Source organism: Muntiacus reevesi, chromosome 22, assembly GCF_963930625.1.
Source record: "Muntiacus reevesi chromosome 22, mMunRee1.1, whole genome shotgun sequence".
Classification (NCBI taxonomy): domain Eukaryota; kingdom Metazoa; phylum Chordata; class Mammalia; order Artiodactyla; family Cervidae; genus Muntiacus; species Muntiacus reevesi.
Genome location: NC_089270.1, coordinates 21,082,359 through 21,107,891, shown reverse-complemented (window position 1 = coordinate 21,107,891; position 25,533 = coordinate 21,082,359). Strand labels below are relative to the sequence as shown.

General features: G+C 38.7%; 1 protein-coding gene and 1 non-coding gene across 3 annotated transcripts in view; both read left to right on the top strand.

Moving 5' to 3' along the window:
• CFAP299 (cilia and flagella associated protein 299) overlaps window positions 1-25,533 on the top strand; it is a 623,215-nt gene that overhangs the window by 106,506 nt on the left and 491,176 nt on the right. The gene's annotated exons all lie outside the window — the stretch shown is intronic.
• On the top strand, window positions 13,349-13,421 carry TRNAG-CCC (transfer RNA glycine (anticodon CCC)). Its single transcript has one exon. It is a non-coding gene; the product is annotated as a tRNA-Gly (tRNA).

Here is a 25,533-nt window from a genome sequence, read left to right as displayed (position 1 = left end):
ATTCAAGATTTTTTAGTCATAGCTTTTCTTCTGAGCCAATTATTTTTTTGCTGGTTCTTCCCTGCCCCATAGATCATTTTCAAATGCCTTTCTGATTTCTTTAACTACATTCTACTGTAACACTCATTTTTCTTAGAATGCTTCATACAACACCTTTGCCCTAACTGAAGCTAGGCCCCCCTGCTGAGGAGATGATTTTTCTGGCAACTGTCTGCCATAGAGATCATTTACACATTGCATGTTTAACTGGGCTTGTCATTCTCTATTGGTTTTCTAGACCATTTTCTGCATCTTACAATAAAAATCTTCCTTCTACTTTGAAACTTATTCCTGTCCATCCTTCTGTGACATGTTTATCTGTGACATCTCTTGTGTTTGTCAAGTACTTTGGCAACTAGGTCAAAATTTTATTTGTCATTCCAAGTGCTTTCATTTTTTATTGTTACTTTCTGTGGTTCACACAACTCTGAAAGCTCACAGTTCTTCTGATAGCTTGACAAGTGGCTACATTCTGGAACCTTTCATTCTCTATCTTTGGACTCCAAAATTCTACTATCTTTAGCTCTACTCACAGTCTCTGATATTTCTAGCTTTCTCTTTCTTATTCAGAAATCCTAATCTCCAGTTCCTTAACTGCTTCATCTCTCCTCCCCCTTCTAGTATAACTTCATTTTTAAAAAATTATTACCTAAATCTTCCTTTGCTTGAGTTCTCAACCTCTTAGTCTGTCTCTGTCTTTCCCTGTTTCCTTCCCCTTCTCTTCCTCCCTCCCTCTCTTTGTTCCTTCCTTCATCTTTAGTTTCTTTGTATTTCTTTTTATCTAATCTATCTATCTATGTATCTATCCATCCATCTAACTTATTGAAACTTATAGCCTATGTCAGAAACTTGGTTAAGATCTTTATCAGAAACCTGTTTTTCACTTTCTAGCACTCAGGCCTCCTGTTAGGTTTTTGCATATGTATGAGGTCTAACCAATAGGCCGTGAGCAGAAATGATGTGTGCCTCTGTGGTATGAACCTTCTCCTTTCTCCCAATTCCATCTGCTGGTTGGATGATAACACTCGAGGTGTTCTTGGAAATTGCATGTTAAAGACAGATGGGCCTTGCTATCTTGACTTCCTAAAGACTTCATGAATGAATCCCTACTTCTATTCCAGATAATTTTAAATGAATGAGAAATAAGCTTCTGTTGTGTTAAATTATTGACATTTCTAAATTAATCTGTTATAGCAGTTCATGTTATCATAACCTAAGATAGATCCAGACCTCTGCTTTCTTTTTTTTTTCTTCCCCATGTTTGGTCTGCCCCTGAGTAGTACTGGAGAAATTTATACCACTGCGTGGATTAGTACCAAAATCTACCACCTTCAACTTTGGCTGGATTGTCAGTTTTGCTCAGTGATCACTCAGGGTGTCATATTACTTCTTTTCCTCATTTCCCTCAATAACTATTTATTTTATTTTATTTTATGAACATGCTCAGTTGGGTATGTGATTTGCATCCTATGTTATAGAAATACAAAAGACCTTGATAAATCGGAATTCTTTAAGCTTCTATTCAACTCCTATTCCCCCTTCCCTCCATCTACAAACATGCCTGTCTTCATCATGTCCACTTTACCCTCATTCTATGAAACAATTGACTTTCTTTTTGAGGTTAATGATTCCTCTTGGATATCCATTCCATTTATCTTCTTAGAACCTTTGGTCCACCTAGTATTCTTAACAGGGCAGCAGCCATGCTAATTTAACCCACCCTTGTATTTCCAACATGAAACATAGTACATGACACATAGTGGGTGTTCAAAACAAGTTTCTTCAAAACAAGTTCAAAACAATTTTCTTTATTGTATTTTCAACATCATCCTTTCTACTGATATTTTTCCTCTTCAATATACAGTGAATTCTGTTCCTATGAAATACAAATGGAAGTAAATAAAATCTTCTCAAATTTTAAACTCCTTGAATTCCTACTCTATTTCTTTTCTATGAGCAACCTTTCTGGGAACTATCTATATGCACTCTCCTACTCAACCCACTATGGCTAGACTTCTTTCTCCATTGCTTCACTAAGATGTTTTCACTAAGGTCACAGGACTTTGTAGTTCTTGAAATAAAAGAACAGAAACACTCTATATTAGTTTCCTTGACTTCTCTGCTGAATTTCACACTGTTGTTATTCCCCTACCCCCACCATAGCATGTTCCCTTGTCGCATAGTTTTGCTTTTCTTTTTATCTCTCTGCTCTTGCCCTCCCACCATCAGTTTATCTTTTCACGCTGGTGGTACTGGTTTGCTTTCTTCTCCGTTTATAGACTCTGAGTGATCTCTTCACACCCATGCTTTCCCAGTTTACAACAGCTCAGCCTCTTCCCAGTTTCAGATCTGCTTATTCAACTGTTCACTGGATAAACGCTTCCAACTCAAATGTCCTAAAGTCCTCTCATCAGCCTATCACCCGGAGAAGCTTCTTCCTCTCCCTAATATTCCTTTTAATGAATATTGAAGTCATAATAACAGCCTGTATTGGAAATGTTAGTTTTTTTTCCCTCTTTATCTTATCACTTTAGTCTAGACTATTAGAGACTGAGGTAGTGATAGCAGAAGAAGATGACTCCTCGGGACAACAGAATAGGACCAAATGAAGATCTGAGCAAAACCACAAGTAGAAGAGGAATTTTTGCCCACCAAATTGTTTCAAAGTTGTGGATCTGAGAGCAGAAATGGCCTGCTCCCCCCAAATAGTTAATAGGACAGGAAAAAAATCTTCAAAATGTATCTTCCAGTAATGGTAAGTCAGAATAAAATGATTAAATATTAAAACTTTTTTAAACATGAGGTTTATTAAAACTTTTACATAATAGAAAAGAAACATGAGACTAAATAGTCAGAAGAAAAGTAAAACTCCTGAAAATCATGTGTAGCAAGTGGGTACTTTAGAAACACGATCATAGGAATGAATGCTATAAAACTATAAGAAGAAAGAACATGAGGTATGATCAAAAACTGTTATGAAGAATTTCATGAACAAAAGGAAATGACGTTAAAGAGATAAAGACATAAATATGGTGCCATCCAACCATCTCATCTTGTATCACCCTCTTCTCATTTTCCTCTAAATCTTTCCCAGCATCAGGGTCTTTTCCAATTAACCAGATTTTCACATCAGATGGCCAAAGTATCAGAGCTTCTGTTTTGTCATCAGTCCTTCCAATGAATATTCAGGGTTGATTTCCTTTAGGATGGACTGGTTTGATCTCCTTGCTGTCCAAGGGACTCTCAACAGTCTCCTCCAGCACTACAGTTCAAAAGCATCAATTCTTCGGCGCTCTACTTTCTTTATAGTCCAAATCTCACATACGTACATGACTACTGGAAAAACCAGAGCTCTGACTAGAAGGACCTTTGTTGGCAAAGTAATGTCTCTGCTTCTTAATATGCTGTCTAGGTTGGTCATAACTTTTCTTCCAAGAAGCAAGCGTCTTTTAATTTCATGGCTGCAGTCACCATCTGCAGTGATTTTGGAGCTCTCTAAAATAAAGGTCACCAAAGGGCCACACAAGACGGACAGGTCATGGTGGAGCATTCGGACAAAACATGGTCCACTGTAGAAGGGAATGGCAAACCACTTCAGTATTCTTGCCTTGAGAACCCCATGAACAGTATGAAAAGGCAAAAAGATAGGACACTGAAAGATGAACTCACCAGGTTGGTAGGTGCCCAATATGCTATTGAAAATTAGTGGAGCAATGACTCCAGAAAGAATGAAGAGACGGAGCCAAAGCAAAAACAACGCCCTGTTGTGGATGTGACTGGTGATGTAAGTAAAGATGCTGTAAAGAGCAATATTGCATAGGAACCTGGAATGTCAGGTCCATGAATCAAGGCAAACTGGAAGTGATCAAACAGGAAATGGCAAGAGTGAACATCAACATATTAGGGATCAGGGAACTAAAATGGACTGGAATGGGGTGAATTTAACTCAGATGACCATTATATCTACTACTGTGGGCAAGAATCCCCTAGAAGAAAGGAAGTAGCCATCATAGTCAACAAAAGAGTCTGAAATGCAGTACTTGGATGCAATCTCAAAAATGACAGAATGATCTCTGTTCATTTCCAAGGCAGACTATTCAATATCATAGTAATCCAAGGCTATGCCCCAGCCAGTAATGCTGAAGAAGCTGAAGTTGAACGGTTCTATGAAGACCTACAAGACCTTCTAGAACTGACACCAAAATAAGATGTCATTTTCTTTATAGAAGACTGGAATGCAAAAGTAGGATGTCAAGAGACACCTGGGGTAACAGGCAAATTGGGCCTTGGAGTGCAAAGCTACTAGGTCAAAGGCTAACAGAGTTTTGTGGAGAGAACGTGCTGGTCACAGGCACACATGCACAGATATCACAGCTCTGCTGGTCAGCCTTCTCTCTGTTGTCCACAAATGTCTGCAGCATTTCATTTTTAAAGTTAAGACTGATTTTAAATTAGAGATGCACAAAAGCATCAAGACCATACCCAAGAAAAAGAAAGCAAAAAGGCAAAATGGTTGTCTGAGGAGGCTTTACAAACAGCTGAGAAAAGAGGAGAAGCAAAAGGCAAAGGAGAAAAGGAAAGATATGGGCATCTGAATGCAGAGTTCCAAAGAATAGCCAGGAGAGATGAGAATGCCTTCCTCAGTGATCAATGCAAAGAAACAGAGGAAAACAATAGAATGGGAAAGACTAGAGATGTCTTCAAAAAAATTAGAGATATCTAGGCAACATTTCATGCAAAGATGAGCTCAATAAAGGACCGACATGGTATTGACCTAACAGAAGCAGAAGATATTAAGAAGAGGTGGCAAGAATACACAGAAGAACTATACAAGAAAGATCTTCACGAACCAGATAACCACGATAGTGTGATCACTCACCTAGAGCCAGACATCCTGGAATGTGAAGTCAAGTGGTCCTTAGGAAGCATCACTATGAACAGAGCTAGTGGAGGTGATGGAATTCTAGTTGAGCTATTTCAAATCCTAAAAGATGATGCTGTTAAGGTGCTGCACTCTATATGCCAGCAAATTTGGAAAACTCAGCAGTGGCCACAGGACTGGAAAAGGTCAGTTTTCATTCCAATCCCAAAGAAGGGCAATGCCAAAGAATGTTCAAACTATGAAACAATTTCACTCATCTTACACACTACAAAGTAATGCTCAAAATTCTCCGAGCCAGGCTTCAACCGTATGTGAACTGTGGACTTCCAGATATTCAAGCTGGATTTAGAAAAGGCAGAGGAAGCAGAGATCAAATTGCCAATATCCGTTGTATAGTCAAAAAAAGTAAGAGAGTTCCAGAAAAACAACTACTTCTGCTTTATGGATTACACCAAAGCCTTTAACTGTGTGGATCACAACAAACTGGAAAATTCTGAAAGAGATGTGAATACCAGACTTACTCACCTGCCTCCTGAGAAATCTGTATGCAGGTCAAGAAGCAACAGTTAGACCCAGACGTGGAAGAATAGACTGGTTCCAAATTGGGAAAGGAGTATGTCAAGGCTGTATATTGTCACCCTGCTTATTTAACTTATATGCAGAGTACATCATGAAAAATGCTGGGCTGGATAAAGTATAATCTGGGATCAAGATAGCCAGGAGAAATATAAATAACCTCAGATATACAGATGACACCACTCTTATGGCAGAAAGTGAAGAGGAACTGAAGAGCCTCTTGATGAAAGTGAAAGAGGAGAGTTAAAAAGCTGGTTTAAAATGCAGCATTCAGAAAACTAAGATCATGGTATCCGATCTCATCACTTCATGGCAAATAGTTAGGGAAACAATGTAAACAGTAAGAGACTTTATTTTTTTGGTCTCCAAAATCACTACAGATGGTGACTGCAGCCACAAAATTAAAAGACACTTGCTCCTTGGAAGAAAAGCTATGACCAACCCAGACAGCATATTAAAAAGCAGAGGTCTGTCTAGTCAAAGCTATGGTTTTTCCAGTAGTCATGTATGGATGTGAGAGTTGGACTATAAAGAAAGTTGAGAGCTGAAGAATTCATGCTTTCAAACTGTGCTGTTGGAGAAGACTCTTGAGAGTCCTTTGGATTGTGGGGAGATCCAAGCAGTCCATCCTAAAGGAAATCAGTCCTGAATATTCATTGGAAGGACTGATGCTGAAGCTGAAACTCCAATACTTTGGCCACCTGATGTGAAAAAGTGACTCATTGGAAAAGACCCTGATTCTGGGAAAGACTGAGGGCAAGAGGAGAAGGGGACAACAGAGGATGAGTTGGTTGGATGGCATCACTGACTCGATGGGCATGCGAATGAGCAAGTTCCGGGATTTGGTAATGGACAGGGAAGCCTGGTGTGCTGCAGTCATTGGGTTGCAAGGAGTCGGACACAACTGAGCGACTGAACTCAAAAGTATCTAAATTCTAGCCAAGATCATGTTTTTTTTGGCCACCTTTGGCTAAATAACAAGCAAGCTAATTTTGACTCTATTTTGTAAAGTCAAAGAAAAAATATTGCACATTCTATTAAAGAATTTCTATGCCAAGTTTAAGCCTGGATCCAATGTTAAAAGTAACTTATATCTCCCTAAAATGTAGAAGTTTGCTAGAACCTTAACATTACTGCGCTGCTAATTGCTTACTGTTTCATTTACTTACATTACTGGTACTTAAGCTAAAGGAACTGAATGTGGCTGTTTAATTTAAGACATAAGAAACTATGTACTGTATTTTCTATGTATTTTACTCTTTTAAGAAAATGATGATTTTTACCTAAGAAGTGAAAAAGGTGACATTCATGGCCACTCAAAATGTTGCAATGCTATACAGTACACCCAATAGTGTGTGATACAGAACTTTATAAACAATAAGTGTTTTTCAGTTTTTCAATATTTAAAACTTTGCTTGGAACATGTCAGAGCTTTACAGATGAGATATATCGTCCAGGATCCCGAACTTCAAAGGCTTAAAAAATAAACTGCAAACTAGCAAACTTTTGGTTTTTGTTTTACTTCCGTTATTTTTGTAACCTTTCCTTTTAAGCACACTTTTCTTGCTTTTGCCATTTGCAGATAAAGTTAGTAGTACTGAAATAATTCATTTTAAAATAAATTTGAAATGGGTTGAGCTTTCTGTGAGTTGTACCAAATGACATAAAACTGTGAGATTCAGAGATTTCATATTTTCTCCTACTTTGTCATGATATTTTAACACCAGAAGGCAATGGCACCCCTCTCCAGTCCTCTTGCCTGGAAAATCCCATGGACAGAGGAGCCTGGTGGGCTGCAGTCCATGGGGTCGCTAAGAGTCGGACACGACTGAGCAGCTTCACTTTCACTTTTCACTTTCACGCATTGGAGAAGGAAATGGCAACCCACTCCAGGGTTCTTGCCTGGAGCATCCCAGGGACGGGGGAGCCTGGTGGGCTGCCGTCTATGGGGTCACACAGAGTCGGACACGACTCACGTGACTTAGCAGCAGCAGCAGTGAGCTTCAAGTTAAAAAATATACCTGGACTATTATTGATTAATAGAAAAACAATGATCCTGTAAACTGCAGGGAATACGTCTGTGTCTTTTACTTTTTCAGTCATTTAATTTTCTACTCTGAAAGGTAAATCTCACTAGCACCTTTTTATCTTCTGTGATGAGCCTACTCTATTTTTTAAAGTTTGAAAGTGTTAGTTGCTCAGTTGTGCCGGATACTCTGTGACCCCCTAGACTGTAGCCCGTCAGGCTCCTCCATCCATGGGTTTTCCCAGGCAGGAATTTTCTCTCCAGTTTCACTGGAGTGAATTGCCATTTCCTTCTCCAGGAGATCTTCCCAACCCAAGCATTGAACCCTGGTCTCCTGAATTGCAGGCAGAGCCTTTATTGTCTGAGCTACCAGGGAAGCCAATCTTTTTATTAAGAATGGCGTTAAAATGATAAATTATGTCAATGATTCCTTTGAAAATTATTTTACTGTGGTGAAGTTGTTTTCAGGTGTTGATCAAATTTTATTCACAATTAGTAGTGCAATAAAAATTGCAGTTCTTGGCTGTGTGTGTTACCTAAATGATCTGGGTTATTTTATTAAGTTACCATCATTGTATGTTGTTGTTTAGTTGCTAAGTCATGTCTGATTCTTTGGATCCCCATGGACAGTAACTCTCCACGTTCCTCTGTGCTCCACTATCTCCCAGAGTTGTTCAAACTCATGTCCATTGAGTTGATGATACTACCCAACCATCTCATCCTCTGTCGCCCCCTTCTTCTGCCCTCAGTCTTTCCCATTATCAGGGTTTTTCCCATTGGATGTACTCGACCTTATTTTCCAGCAGTCAGAAGTCAAGAATAGATAAAGATAGAATTTGACATTTCTATTTTATAGAATACTCTAATTTAGGTAACAAAAATGTGAGAGATACTGACTAAGCTGACAGGAAGAGAGTGGTGACATTAGGAGGTCATAATTCCCTGTCAAAGGAGAGACAGGGAGGGATGAAGATTCCTGTGTTAGGAAAGAAATGACAGAGAGTCTCATAGGCAAAGATCCCCCAAATGCCCAACACATCCTGGGAGCAACCTGAGATTGTTCTTCTGGACTGGAGCCTGGGAACCAAATGCTTCAATTTTCTATATACATCACCTCCTTTCCATCTCTTCCACACTCTAAAAACTATTGTTGTATTATAAGGAAATGAAAATAGATCCCTCTCCCTCCCTCTCTCCCTCTTGGGAGAGTGAAAGAGAAGGAAACCAAGGGAAGCAATGGAGTGACACAGAATGAAAAAAGCAACCAAACCAACACTCAGACTAACAAATTGCTGCCTTCTGATGCATTTTGGAATTTTCCCTTAATGTGTTAACCCTCTGTAGACTGTTCTTTTCTTGGACCTACTTGAGCAAGGCTTCTGAGACATGCAGTCCCAAAGAAAACAAAAAAGGAGTGCCTAATGAATAAACACTCTGTTTGATTAACATTCACAACCCTGAGGGTTGCAGCCCGGCAACTCAAGCTGTGTTTCACATGCAGGCGAATGTGAACTTCTCTTTCATGCAGTGGCTGTAATTTCTGGGAAAACACAGATCCTCTCACAGGTTGAGAGAAGCACAGAATCTACAGGGTTTGAGGGCCCCACTTGCAATTTTTTAGTTTCAGTGAGGATACCTGAAAATAATTAAGGGTACCTTAAAAAACTCAAATAATTTCCTAGTAAGTTAACTATGTTCAGTCACTGAGTCGTGTTTGATTCTGACAACCCCATGGACTGCAGCACGCCAGGCTTCTCTGTCCTTCCCTTTCTCCCAGAGTTTGCTCAAACTCATGTCCATTGAGTCAATGATGCCATCCAACCATCTCATCCTCTGTCACCCCCTTCTCCCCTTGCCCTCAGTCTTTCCCAGCATCAAGGTCTTCTCCAGTGAGTTGGCTCTTTACATTAAGTGGCTAAAGTGTTCAAGCTTCAACTTCAGCATCAGTCCTTCCAATGAATATTCAGGGTTGATTTCCTTTAGCATTGACTGGTTTGATTTCCTTGCTGCCCAAGGGACTCTCAAGAGGCTTCTCTAGCACCACAGTTCGAAAGCATCAATTCTTCGGCGCTCAGCTTTCTATGTGGTCCAACTCTCACATTCGTAAATGACTACTGAAAAAACTATCGCTTTGCATATAGGGACCTTTGTCGACAAAATGATGTCTCTGCTTTTTAATATGCTGTCTAGGTTTGTCACAGCTTTTCCTCCAGGGAGCTAGCGTCTTTTAATTTCAGGGCTGCAGTCACAATTTGCAGTGATTTTGGAACCCAAGAAAATAAAGCTTGTCACTGTTTCCATTTTTTCCCCATCTGTTTTCCATGAAGTGATGAGACTGGATGCTGATCTAGCTATGAGCTAATAATCAAAGAACAAAAAATCTGTTTTATTTTTTGTGACATCATGAATATTCATTAGAAGGACTGATGCTGAAGCTGAAGCGCCAACACTTTGGTCACCTGATGCGAAGAGCCAACTCATCAGAAAAGACCCTGATGCTGGGAAAGATTGAGGGCCAGAGGAGAAGGAGGCAACAGAAGACGAGATGGTTGGATGGCGTCACTGGCTCAATGAACATGCCTTTGAGCAAACTCTGGGAGATGGTAAAGGACAGGGAAGCTGCAGTCTAGGGGGTTGCAAAGAGTCAACACTACTGAGTGACTGAACGACAACAACAAAAATTGCAGACCCAAATGGCATCGACTTAAATATTTTAAAAAATGGCACAAAGTATAAATTAGTGCCCTTTTAAGCCCATATCTTTCTAGACCCTTTCTACAAAAAGGATAGCAAGTGTAAGTCGTGGAATACTACCAAGATATTCATTGTTCTGTTCTTTCAAACAAAAGAAACCAAGTAATTGCAGATTTTAAAAATTGTGAATTGCTTATCAATGTCTGAAGCAAGGAAACATGCGATAATTTCTTTCAGAGTATTTTTAAAATAAATATGTGTAAAAATAAAAAATAGGTATAAAATACTTAGGGCCATATTTCAAAATGTTTAACCTGAAGGTTCAGTTTGGAAGTATGGTCCTGTTTATGAAATGTTGACCAGCACCACTGAAGCTATGGTAAATGGTTGTGGGAGCCTTCTTCCTGTTTTAAATTTATTTTTATTTTTGGCTGTGTCAGGTCTTAGTTGTGGTGAGTGAACTTCTCTTTAGTTGAGGTGTGCAGGCTCAATAATTGCAGAGGCATGGGCTTAGTTGCCCCACGGCATGTGGGGTCCTAGTTCCCTGACCAGGGATCGAACCTTCATTCTGTCCATTGTAAGGTGGATTCTTATCTGGGGAAGTCCCCTCATGGGTACTTCCTTCTCGTCCCTTGAGGCTAACTGTGGTCGAGAGGCTCATCCCCCTCACCAGACCACTCCAAACCACAGAGTCAGCTAAAGACAATATTTCTCATCCCTCAACTCTTGAATTATGTTTTCACCTCTGACACTGACTGCAGGTCATCACTACTACCCCATCAAGTGCTGTCTCACCCCAGGCTGCTGCAGTCTTGCATTCCCTCAGACCTTTGCACTGCCGGATACCTGTACAAGGAGAGCAGCTACTTATGTGTATCAGCACCAAAGGAGGAAATATCTGCATGCTAAGGTTGTGTTAGAAACTTGAAGGATGGTAATCCCATGCCTGTCTCTCAGTTACAGAGCAGAGATGGTTCTCCATCTTTTACAAGGAAGATTCTTGGGTCAAAATTCTAGCAGAGGGCTGTGGAGAAGCCTGTAGAGCTGTTGTCCTGAAGCTGTGTTTGAATAGCGGGTCCACTGATTTTCTCTTAGGTTGTGTGTTCATGTGTGGACTTGAGGCAGGGATGTATTGGAGCTAGCTTTCACGAACTAGCAAGACCACTGGGCACTTCTCTTCCCAGATAGGCCATCAGTTGGTAGCCTGAAATTGGCCAAGGTGGTTGCCTTGGCCTTATGTCAAAGCCTTTATACCATGCCTTTATACCTTTATAGCATGTATGCTGGCAGATGCTATCACTCAGGGCCCCTGTCTCTCCTCTAGCCAACCCCAGCTGGATTTGGGGATATTGAGAGTTGATTGGAGCAGAGCTGCTAAAGTCATTCTAGGTCAGTGCCTCAGAGGCACCTCTGTCTTAACCACTTCCTAAAATGTAGACCTTGTTCCTTTCATTTTTCTCCTTTTTTCTGATCTTCATTTTGCTTTTGGTTTCCTCTCCAGACTAATCCTCCTCTCCCTCTCTAACTTTCACTAGTCTACTTTTGTCATAAAATCGTCTGCCTCCTGAATCTCTTCCCAGAAAATTCCCCAATTTTTTGCCTTGTCTCAGTTTGGCAGGCGTCTAAGCCTGCTACTTTACACCTGCATGCCTCTTGTTAAATGTGGGAGAATATTTTCCTTTCATGTGCTCTCCAACACAGGAATATGAAGTAGAGACTAAATAATGTAGATTTTAATGCTAAGTGTGATGATGCAAGTGGGGATGAGAATCAACTTACAGAAAGAAAAAGTTGGTACCACATAAGTGTTGTGTTACATGTGGTTTGTTTGTTTTTTGTCTTTATATGTAATCCAAATTTTTCACTGTAAGATGAGATTGAACAAAAGAAGTGTGACCACTGTAAATATCTTAAATTAAAGAAGATAGTGAGAACCAAAGTGAACATGTGTTCATTAGCTTTGGAAAACTCATTGGCAAATGTGGTTTAGAAAAGGATGTTAATTACAGTAGACTAATATCCAGCCTTTACAAGGAATGAAGTTCTCATCCATATTATTAATACAATATGGATGAATCTTAGAGCAAGCCAGGCACAGAAGGACAATATTGTAGGAAATACATAGAGAGAGATAGTAGATTAATTTTCATCAGTGGTTGAAGAGAGGGGTAATGGAAAGTTATTGTTTGATGGGTACAGAGTTTCTGTTTGGGATAATGGAAAGTTTTAGAAATAGTCATAATGGTACAGAAAATTGTGAATAATTAATGCCACTAAATTGTGCTCTTAAATGTTGTTTAAATAGCATATTTGTGTTATGTTTATTTTACCAAAATAGATAAATACCCTAATTGAAAAAAAAGAAAAAGAAAGTGGTGTTATTTCTGGATACCACCTGGGTCCTGTTTCATTATTACCTCAGTGACTGGACCTACATTACCAAATAAATTTGGATGACTAGTACAAAGCATTCAGCAAAATACCCTATTAAGTGTGATAGATATTGGGAAGCTTTCAAATTATAGGCTAGTAGTTCTCAATCTGTAACCTCTGACCAGCAACATCAGCATCATGTAGAAACTTAGAAATGTAAATTCTCTGTCTGCATCTCAGGTCTACTAAATCATGATCTCTGATGGAGCTCAGGCCCTGTGATTTGTGTTTTTCACAAGTCCTCCAGGTGACGGATGCTTGCTGGCTTTAGAACCAGGCTTTTAGGCTGTGGCCACAGAACTGACTGCCAGTGAGGTGGTGTTCTTTTTATCTGAAGTAGAACATGGGATGTGGAGTAACAAGATGTGCAGAAGTCTCGGTGATAAAATGCATGAGAATTTACTATTTATGTGACCTTGGGCAAGCTACTGAGTTGTCTCATTTATACAAATGTTTTCTCATCCATTAAGTGGGGATAATATCAGTACTTAATTCAAAAGGTATTTATGTGAACACACATAAAAATTATGCATTATTATACATTTAATATTAATGATAACAGTATTAACAGTAGCATCACATAGGAGGATGCTGGCTTAGGCTGTTAGGAAAGGAGATTATTTAATATGTTATCTGTGGGTCTCCAGTTGAAGAAAGGAGGAGAGAAATTTCCTTTAAATTTTAATGACAGAGGGACTTCCCTGGTGGTCCAGTGGCTAAGACTCTGCATCCCCAATGCAGGTGGCCCAGGTTCAATCCCTGGTCAGGGAACTAGATCCCACATACCACAACTAAGAGTTTGCATACTGCAACTAAAGATTGAAGATCCAGCATGCCACAACAAAGACTGAAGATCCTGCGGGCCAAAACTAAGACCCATTGCAGTCAAATAAATAAATAAAAATACATTAAAAAATAACTATTTAAAATGTTTAATGACTGGAAAAATGACTCATTTATCCACAAGAAATAAGTGTCCCCTATTTGTTTCTGCTAATGAGAATTATGTAATTTTTCATGTGTTCATTTTTAGTTTGGTTGATAAGATACTCAGGGCCAAATTTGATACACAGTCCCATCAATTACTTAAGACTTCTTGTGTAATATGTACTTCTTTTTATTTTTTCTGTGGTTCTATTTTTTAAATTCATCTAATCTTATTTGTTGCTAATTCATTTCTGACTCTGTGACCCCATGAACTGCAGCATACCAGGCTTCCCTGTCCTTCACTATCTCCCAAAGTTTGTTCAAACACCCATTGAATCACTGGTTTCTATCTAACCATCTTATCCTCTGTTGTCCCCTTCTCCTCCTGCCCTCAATCATTCCCAGCATCCGGGTCTTTTCCAATGAGTCAGTTCTTCGCATTAGGTGGCCAAATTACTGAAGCTCCACCTTTAGCATCAGTCCCTCCAATGAATATTCAGGGTTGATTTCCTTTAGGATTGACTGGTTTAATCTCCTTCCAGTCTAAGGGACTCTCAAGATATGTCCCCAATTATAACTTCCTTTACACTTACTTTTTCTTTTGCCTTAGTAAAAAATGGGAGAGAAAGAAGGAAAATACCTAGGTGTATCACTTGATTTAGTAAAATAATTATTTAAAAGTGCTAGGAATACCAGGAAAGTCTCCATATTGAAAAGAATTCCTCTGTGTTCTTTCTGTGGTCATAAGATTTCTCAGACTTAGCCTCTTCTCTGCATAATGAAAAATGATTTTCCAGTACCATGTAGTGAAAAGAGCCCTAGCCAGTATTTAGAAAAACCAACCATAAGCCTCTGTCACTTTGAACATGCCATATGTTCACTTTCCTCATCTCTTGAATAGATTATGAAGATCAAATAAGAAAATCTATGTAAAAATGCTTGGTAAATTACAAAGCTATGCACAAGTTGAAGCTGGTGTATATAAAATTTTGATCACATAGATACCATTTGTGAAATAAGTGAGTAAACAATGAACGAATGGATTCTTCATCTGCCTTTTTCTCCTTCTCTCTCTTTCCCTTGTCATGCCTGAAATGTACTGGCTTCTAGAACAAAGTTTAGGATGATGTTTTAATACATGAAATTCATTTTGTCATTAAGAACATGGTATTCATTTCATGAAGATTTCACCTCAAATGGAAATTGATATTTTTAAGCACCTTAGACAAATGTAATTGTTGTTATACATATTATTACTGAGTCACTTGATGTCATTTAATGACTCGTACTTGTTTTTATTTTCTTCATATTCAGTTGCAGATATAGTAGTTTTCTCAATTTCATGAGAATATTTTGTTGACCTTAACATTTGTCAGTTATTTTGTGAATTAGGGATGATAGCATGACATATTATTAATGAAATCTTGGGATGCATTTCAACAGTCTAGCAAAATGTCATCTTTCACCCAGCAGAAAACTGACTCAAGAGAATAGAGAAATGCTCAAAACTGACAAAATAGGATAGGGGAGAGAGAATATATTTTAGCAGAGAAGCTAATTAAAAACTTATTTATTTGCATTTATAGTCAGTCATTTCATATAGTCAAACAATTTGGAAACAGTATGAAATGGAGTTAAAGTTACTTCTATATGAAGTAAGTTCAGTTCAGTTCAGTTGCTCAGTCATGTCCGACTCTCTGCGACCCCATGAATCACAGCACGCCAGGCCTCCCTGTTCATCACAAACTCCTGGAGTTTACTCAGACTCATGTCCATCGAGTCAGTGATACCATCGAGCCATCTCATCCTCTGTCATCCCCTTCTTCTCCTGCCCCCAATCCCTCCCAGCATCAGGGTCTTTTCCAGTGATTCAATTCTTTGCATGAGGTGGCCAAAGTATTGGAGTTTCAGCTTCAGCGTCAGTCCTTCCAATGAACCCCCAGGGCTGATCTCCTTTAGGATGGACTGGTTGGATCTCCTTGCAGTCCAAGGGACTCTCAATAGTCTTTTCCAACACCACAGCTCAAAAGCTTCAATTTTTTGGCGCTCAGCTTTCTTCACAGTCCAACTCTCACATCCATACATGACCACTGGAAAAACCATAGCCTTTACAAGATGGACCATTGTTGGCAAATAATGTCTCTGCTTTTTAATATGCTATCGAGGTTGGTCATAAGTAGACATTATTAAAAAGTGATAATAATGACATTAATAGCTATTTGGCACTATTAAGAGGCACTGTATAATGTAGAAAATTACCCTCTGCTGGGAGATATCACAGTTATTCCAGTTTGAGAAGAAAGCCCTGAGACTTGAGAATTTACATAATCTGCTCAAGCCTCACAGTAGTGGGTTGTTCAGCTAAAATATGAACTGAAACTATTTGCCTTTAAATCCTATGTTTATTACCATTACCCTAAAGCTTATTGTATACTATTTTAGCACTGTTTTGATAACAACAAACAGGTATATGGGGAAACTAAACCAACCCCCCCAAAAAACACTCCAAAATAAAACCCAAAACAAAATTAAAAAAGCAGAACCCTAAAAAATAAAAAATTCCCACAAACCCAAACCTATTAACAAATGTTATTGATACATTTGTTAGTCTTCTATGCCATAGTCCTAACATATTTTTGTAAAGCACTGCCATGCCATTTAACAGACACTGGCAGGAAAAATCCTCTTGTGGCATTAATTCCATGCAACCATAAAAAGAATCCTTGCTAAATGCCAGCAAATGAGGTGGTAATAACTTCAAACTTCTTTACTCAGCAGGGAGATGCTCAGCAGGGGTAAAAAAAGATCTGCTTTCCATCTCAAATTTTTCAGTGTAAAACAATGATATGAGGTTCAAGTGTTCTTCGTGACCCCTTTAAGTTGAGGATGTATTAACATGCAAGTTAAGATGTAGCAAGTTTCACAAAAATGATCTATTTTCAAAATTTAGCATTCAGACTCCACAGCGTGACTGCCAGTGTTTCTTTAGCTGCTAGATGGGAGAGACCTTGCGCTCCTTCCCACACACCTGTGTTTACATTGAGGCCTTGGCAGCACATGACCCCGCAGCCATCCCTCACAGCTTTCGGTTTGCCTTCAGCCATGGCAAGCCGCACTGTCCCTGCACTTTCACTAGCTAGCACTGTTAGAATGTTGACTTAGGAGTCCTAAGCTTGGAATTTAATATAAATCAGTTTGTTGAATTTCACTCATTTTAGAATGTCACACAGATATTTTCTTAAATCCTAAACTGGAATTGATTATGTCTTGTAAATACTGTTGAACTTTAAAACGGGAATGGGGATGTTGTTTTCATGTAACGTTTTTTTTCTTTATATGGACTTAAGATATTTCTCCCCATTTGCATCTCTTGGAAAATAGGGATCATGGGCTTAAAATGAGTTGGTTACTTAGCAAAATAGATAGCAAGAGAGGAGGGGGATAATATTTCTTTGAGGCTTCTTAGGTTTCAGGTACAAGATGTTAAGGCAAAAGAAATCTATAACCATACAACTTTGGAGTGATGGTGTAAGTTTTTAGATGCTACTTTTCATGAAAAATTTGATGCATAATTAATCTTTTTATCAAAGTATATGACATTGCTTTTAGAGCCTGATAAATGAATAGTAAGTAGAATGCATTGACCTCTAGATTTCTCAGGAAATAGCAGGTACTGTGGCTATATTCAACTACATGAGTGCAACTGATGTGATTAATTGATTCTTGAAAAAAAAAACTATGCTTTCCTAAAGTTCATTCCTGAAGAAGATAATCAGTTCCTTCCCACAAGGAACTTAACATTGTTTAGGGGGTAGAGACAAGCAAATAGACGGTTACAAAAAGAATAAATAAGAAGAGAATTTCCAGAAGCCACAGGAAGCCCCTCTAACCAAAATGCTGTGTGATCAGGGAAGCCTGAGCCAAGAGGGAGATACAGTCAAATTCAGACCTGACAGGTGAGTAGGGGCTAGCCAGGTAAGGGTCTGGGTAAAGAATATTCTAGGCAGAAAGTAGAGATATGTGAATTCTCAAAACCAAAAACAGATTTCTGCAAAACAAATTCCAGTATCATTAATCCTTTGGAAAGGGATATAAGGTTTAACTTTAAATTTATAATTTCTGATAGGTTTAAATCATCCCATCTTTAAAAAAGAATCTAAGGTGCTGTTTCTTTAGAGAGGTGAATTGTTTCTCATGGAATATCTCTTTTATTTATATATTCTGTGCCCTTTTGGAGTAAAATGGAAAGGGCCCCACTTGTTCAAAAAAAATTAGAAATTTTGTTTCAGTCTGTGAACTACTAAAAAGAGGTTGGTTATAAGCTACATTAGAACCAAAATTTGTTTGCTATTAAAAATTTTCTAGCATTAAAAGATTTTATTATAAATCATTCTTTTTACTACTTAAAATATATTTTGACCATTTAAAGTTATGATTTTTAAATGGAAGTTAAATTAATTAAATGAATAAATTTAAAATATAAGTTTAATTAAATTAATGAATATTTTGAAATCAAAGTTGAAATTTAATGAACAATTTCTGGGGATCTCAGGTACAGTATAGTGATTACATTTTGTGATACTGTATTGCATACTAGCAAGTTGCTATGAGAGTAGATATTAAATGTTCTCACTAGAACATAGTGGAAATATGTGATATGATGCAGGTGTTAGCTAACACTGTAGTGGTAATCATTTTGCAATATCAAGTACATTAAATCAACATGTTGTACACCTTAAACTTACACAATGTTAGTATTCAGTTATATCTCAATATAGCTGGAAAAGCATTTAACTTTTCATCACATTGTGGCTGTCTCAAGTTTCTCCAATTTTATATTATCAGTATTTTCATTAAGCAAAGGAACATGCTGATTACTAAGAGTAAGAAAAATGTGTTTATTTGAACAATAATGTTTGAGTACATAATTTATCTGATAAATATTATTTTATTATATATGCATTTTAGCTTAATTATAAATCTTTTCAAAAAGCTGAGAAGTGAGGTTACTGACTTGATAAATAATACTCCTTATTTTTAAAATGGAAATAAGAAAGTGATTGTAATTAGAAAAAATTTTTATATCTAGAAATTTCCTAGATGGGGCAATAAATTTAAAGTCAGTTTCTGAACACTTAAGGTTAATAAGGTATTAAATAATTCCCTTTTCATCTATAAAAAACAAACAATCTGAGGCAAATTCACTTTTCTTCTTTGACATGGTAGGGTGGGATGAAGAATATATATACTCAAATTGACTTTAAAACCATTTTCTGAGGGCCAGTTCAAGATGGCAGTTTAGGAAGATCCTGAAGACTTATCCCCTCCCACAGACATACCAAATCTACATATATGTTTTGAACTATTCCTTCTAAAAAAAGACCTTGAAGCTAGCTTAATGGTCCTCTCCAACAAAGGATAAAAGGGCTACATCAAGGCAGTAGGAGAAGCAGAGATGTGGTCTCACAAAAATTCCACCCTTCCACAGTCAGGAGGAAGTCTTACAAACACGGAGCTTCTTGCTGAAGAGCCAGGTGTTCATGCTCAATATCAAGCACCCCAACCCTTGGACCCTGCACCATAAGAGGAGCCCCCAAAAGGTATGGCTTTGAAAACAAACAGGATATATTCAAGAGGCCCATTGAGGTGTAGGGAACAGAGATTTTACTCCTAAAGGACTCACACATAGAGTCACTCACCCTGGGACCCAGCCTAAAAACAGCAGTTTGAAAAGCACATATGGTCTATATGTGAAGGAGATCCATTTGCTAATCTTAAAACATCTGTTGGAGGGGCCGGCGCCTACTGCCACTCTCTCTGGGAACAGAGTGACAGTGGGTGCCATTTCTGTGTTCTTCGTCTATCTTGCTAGCGACAGTGGGTGTGACCTGGTCCCAGGCTCTCCTGCAGTCCCGCAAAAGCTGGTGCATACTCATGGACCAACTTCATGCATACTCACGGACCAACACATCCCCAGTCATCCTGAGAAAAAGGCCTACTGGAGCTTCAGCCAGAGCAATAGGCTTCAGATTTAGCACACATCAAAAGGCTACTGAGTTGCTCTGAGGTTATGTGCGCTGGAGGAACCATCTTTCCACTCTCCTATGGCCTTGCTGGAGAAGGAAATGGCAACCCACTCCAGAATTCTTGCCTGGAGAAGTCCATGGAGAGAGGAGCCTGGTGGGCTACAGTCCATGGGGTCACAAAGAGTCGGACACGACTGAGTGACTAACACTGGCCTTGCTACAGCTTGCTGGTACTCCCAGAAAGGAGTTGATACACCTGCCTGGACCCGTGATTTTTGTAACTTTCTTCAAGAAGACATATCCAGATCACATGCTTAGGAGGCCAGCAGGGTTTACCTTTGAGGTTCCACAAGATAGTATGTGTGTATCTGCTTTAAAAGCTGCTGCCTGAGGGTCTGGCTTATCAGCCTGAAACTAGGTTCTAACTGAGATCTCTCTGTCTGGAATGCTAACAAGTCTTGGCACACCCTCAGTAACTAGAACCTATCAAGAATAAATCAGGCTGCTTAAACAATCACAAAGGTTCAAGAGACAACTCAGAACTAGAGCAAGGTTGAATGATAAGTTTCATTTCTTACACACAGCCACTCCTCCAAATCTGAGAGAAGGAGTTTCCCCGTCCTGCCCCCTACCCAGTATATAGAAGCAAACATGGAGAGTCAAACAAATGAGGAAATGGAGGAAAATGTTCCCAATGAAACAATAAGATAAAATCCCAGGGGAAAAAGTCCTTAACGAAATGCAGATGAATAATTTCGCTGATAAAAGAGTTCAAAGTAATGGTCATAAAGATGAGACCTTCAACAAAGAGAAAATATAAGAAAGTAGCAAATGGAAGTGAAGTTGAATTACAGAATATAATATCTGTGCTGAAAAATATGCTAGAGGCGTTCATCAGAAGACCAGATGAAACAGCAGAAAGGATCAGGGATCTGGAAGGCTGGCCATTGGAACTCATACAAACAGAATAGCAAGAAGTGTTTAAAAGTGAAGGTATCTTAAGATACCTATGAGACAACATGAAGCAGAACAACATTTACATTATAGGAATTTCAGAAGAAAGAGAAAAAGGGGGCAGAAAGCTTATTTGAAGAAATAATGGCTGAAAATTTCCCTAACATGGGGAGGAAATACAATCCAGATCCAGAAAGCCCAGAGAGTTCCAAATAAGAGGAACCCAGAAAGATTTACATCAAGATGCATTATAATTAAAATGTCAGAGTTCAAGAGTGAATCTTAAAAGAGTAAGGAAGAAAAAAACAAACAACCACTTGTTATATACAAAAGAATCTCCAAATGACTATTAGATTTTCAGCAGAAACTTTGTAACCCAGAAAGGAGTGGTGTGATATATTCAAAGTGCTGAAAGGAAAACCTTTCAAACAAGAATACTCTGCCTGGTCAGATTATCATTCAGAATTGAAGGGAGATAGTTTTCCAGACAAGCAAAAAGTAAAGGTATTCATTACCACTAACCTGGCCTTGCAAGAAATGTTAAAGGGACTTCCTTAAGGTAAAAAATAAGGACACTAATTAGTATCAAGAAAACATATGTTTATGAATATCTCACTGGTAAAGGTAAATATGTAGTAAAGGTAGGGGATTGATTACTTATAGAGGTAGTACAAAGGTTAAAAAGTAATAAAAATAACTGCAACTATAATAGTTATATAGAATAAAAAGATGTAATATGTGATATCAAAAACATAAAACGTGGGAAAAGAGTAAAAATATACAATTTTAGAATGTGTTCAAACTTAAACTGCCAAGAACTTAAAATAGACTTGTACTCACACATGCACACACACAAACACTTACATACACATACATGTATATGCATACGTACATACATAGGCTATTAAATATGAGCCTCTTGGTAACTACAAATGAAAAATGGACAGTACATACCAAAAGAAAATGAGAATGAGTTCTAACCATAACACTAAAGAAAATCATCAAACCATAAGGGAGAACAAGAGAAGAAGAAACAGAGAGGAACTACAAAACAGCCAGAAAACAATTACGAGAAATGTAAATGGGCTTAATTCTCCAATCAAAGTAAGTGACCAAATGGATAAAAAACAAGACCCTATATTTGCTGCCTATAAGACACTCACTTCAGATGTAAGCACACACATAGACTGAAAGTAAAATGATGCAAAAAAGACGTTTCATATAGATAGAGAGCAAAGAAGGCTGAGGTAGCTATATTTCCATCAGGCAAAATAGACTTTAAAACAGACTGTAAAAAAGATAAAGATGATCATTACATAATGATTATGGGGTCAACCCAACAAGAAGATATAACATTTGGAAATATTTATTCACCCAACATAATCTGAGCCACAGTCAGCTCTCAGTCTTGTTTTTGCTGACTGTATAGAGCTTCCCCATCTTTGGCAGCAAAGAGTATAATCAATCTGATTTCGGTATTGACCATCTCTTGATGTCCATGCGTAGAGTCATCTATTGTGTTGTTGAAAGAAGGTGTTTGCTATGACCAGTGCGTTCTCTTGGCAAAACTCTGTTAGCCTTTGCCCTGCTTCATTCTGTACTCCAAGGCCAAATTTGCCTGTTACTCCAGATATCTCTTGACTTCATACTTTCACATTCTAGTCCCCTCTGATGAAAAGGACATCTTGTTTGGGTGTTAGTTCTAGAAGGTCTTGTAGATCTTCATAAAACCATTCAACTTCAGCTTTTTCAGCATTACTGGTTGAGGCATAGACTTGGATTACTGTGATATTGACTGGTTTCCTTTGGAAATTGAGAAAGTAGGGAAAATCACTAACCATTCAGGTGTGAGCTAAATCAAATTACTTACGATTATACAGTGGAAGTGACAAATAGATTCAAGGGTTTAGATCTGATAGAGTACCTGAAGAACTATGGACAGAGGTTCGTGATATTGTACAGGAGGCAGGGATTAAGACCATCCCCAAGAAAAAGAAACACAAAAAGGCAAAATGATGGTCTGAGGAGGCCTTACAAATAGCTGAGAAAATAAGAGAAGCTAAAGGCAAAGGAGAAAAGGAAATATATACCTACCTGAATGCAGAGTTCCAAAGAATAGCAAGGAAAGGTTAAGAAAGACTTCCTCAGTGATCAATGCAAAGAAAGAAGAAAACAATGGAATGGGAAAGACTAGAGATGTCTTTAAGAAAATTAGGGATGACAGGGGAACATTTCATGCAAAGATGGATACAATACAGGAAAGAAATGGTATGGACCTAACAGAAGCAGAAGATATTAAGAGGTGGCAAGAATACACAGAAGAACTGTAAAAAATGATCTTCATGGCCCAGATAACCACGATGGTGTCGTCACCCATCTAGAGCCAAACATCCTGGAATGCGAAGTCAAGTGGTCCTTAGGAAGCATTACTATGAACAAAGCTAGTGGAGGTGATGGAATTCCAGTTGAGCTATTTCAAATCCTAAAGATGATGCTGTGAAAGTGCTGCACTCAGTATGCCAGCAAATTTTGAAAACTCAAGAGTGGCTACAGGACTGGAAAAGGTCAGTTTTCTTTCCAATTCCAAAGAAAGGCAATGCCAAAGAATGCTCAAACTACCGCACAATTGCACTCATCTCACATGCTGGTAAGGTAATGCTCAAAATTCTCCAAGCCAAGTGTCAGTAGTATGTGAACCGTGAACTTCCAGATGTTCAAGCTGGATTTAGAAAAGGCAGAGGAACCAGATATCAAATTGTCAACATCTGTTGGATCATTGAAAAAGCAAGGGAGTTTAAAAAAGCATCTACTTTGCTTTATTGACTACACCAAAGCTTTTGACTGTGTGGTTCACAACAAGCTGTGGAAAATTCTTCAAGAGATGGGAATACCAGATCACCTTACCTGCCTCCTGAGAAATCTGTATGCAGGTCAAGAAGCAACAATTAGAACTGGATATGAAACAATAGACTGGTTCCAAATTGGGAAAGGAGTATGTCAGGGCTGTATATTGTCACCCTGCTTATTTATCTTATATGCAGAGCATGTCATGTGAAATGCCGAGCTGGGTGAAGCACAAGGTGGAATCAAGTTAGGCAGGAGAAATATCAATAACCTCAGATATGCAGATGACACCACGCTTATGGCAGAAAGTGAAGAACTAAAGAGCCTCTTGTTGAAAGTAAAAGAAGAGAGTGAAAAAGTTGGCTTAAAACTCAGCAGTCAGAAAACTAAGAATATGTCATCTGGTCTCATCACTTAATGGCAAATAGATGGGGAAACAGTGGAAACAGTGAGAGACTTTATTTTTTTGGCCTCCAAAATCACTGCAGATGATGACTGCAACCCATGAAATTAAGAGACGCTTGTTCCTTGGAAGAAAAGCTATGACCAACCTAGACAGCATATAAAAAAGCAGAGATATTACTTTGCCAACAAAGGTCTGTCTAATCAAAGATATGGTTTTTCCAGTAGTCATGTGAGAATTGTACTGTAAAGAAAGTCCAGCACTGAAGAATTGATTCTTTTGAACTGTGGTGTTGGAGAAGACTCTTGAGAGTCCCTTGGACTGCAAGGAGATCCAACAGTCCATCCTCAAGGAAATCAGTCCTGAAAATTCATTGGAAGGACTGATGCTGAAGCTGAAACTCCAATACTTTGGCCACTTGATGTGAAGAACTGACTCACTGGAAAAGACCCTGATGCTGGGAAAGATTGAAGGCAAGAGGAGAAGGAGACGACAGAGGATGAGATGGCTGGATGGCATCACTGACTCAATGGCCACGAGTTTGAGTAAACTCCACGAGTTGATGGTGGACAGGGAGGCCTGGCTTCTCCAGTCCATGGGGTTGCAAAGAGTTGGACATGACTGAGTGACTGAACTGAAACTGAACTGAATTTGGAAAGCTACAAGTAAAATTGCCACTGTTTGCAGATGAAATAATTTGTATATAGAAAACCTAACAAGTCCATCAAAAAGTAGAATTATTGAAAAAATTCAGTAAAGTTTAGGCACAAAATCGATTTACAATTTCAATTTATAAATATCTCTTGTGTTTTTATACACCAATTTTGAACTATCAGAAAGAGAAATTAATAGAGAAATGCCATTTACTACTGCATCAAGAGAATAAAATATCTAGGGATAAAGTTCATCAAGAAGGTTAAAAACCTGTATGCCAAAAAATTTAATATTTGATGAAAGAAATTGAGGAAGATGGCAATAAATGGAAAGAAGTTCTGTGCTCATAAACTGGAAGAATGAATCTTCACACTGGCTGTTGTGTAAAGGCCAGAGTATAGGGAAAAACAGAAGTAGGCATGAACCAGTTAACAGGTACTGCAGTAGCCCATGCAAGAAAAGATCAGTGCTTGTTCTGGGGAGATGGTAGAGCAGGACCCAGTTAGGAATCCTTTTGTTTTTTTCAATTAGAGGGTCAGGATATACTGATAGATTTGATATGCAGAGTAGAAGAGAAGAATCAACTTGGATGTCTAAGTTATTGGTTTTTTAAAAATATTTTAATTGGAGGGTAATTGCTTTACAGTGTAGTGTTAGTTCTGCTGTACAACAATTCGAATCAGTCATAGCTCTATAGATGCATCATGTCTCCTCCCTCTTGATTCTCCCTCCCATCCCCGTCCCCCCACATCCTACCCTTCTAGGTCATCACAGAGCACCAGGCTGGGCTCCCTGCGCTTCACAACAGCTTTCCACTAGCTGTCTATTTTACACACGGTAGTGTATATATGGGGTCGCTAAGAATCAGACACGACTGAGCGACTTCACTTTCACTTTTCACTTTCATGCATTGGAGAAGGAAATGGCAACCCACTCCAGTGTTCTTGCCTGGAGAATCCCAGGGACAGGGGAGCCTGGTGGGCTGCCGTCTATGGGGTTGCACAGAGTCGGACACGACTGAAGCGACTTAGCAGCAGCAGCAGTGTATATATGTCGATGCTACTTACCCAATTTG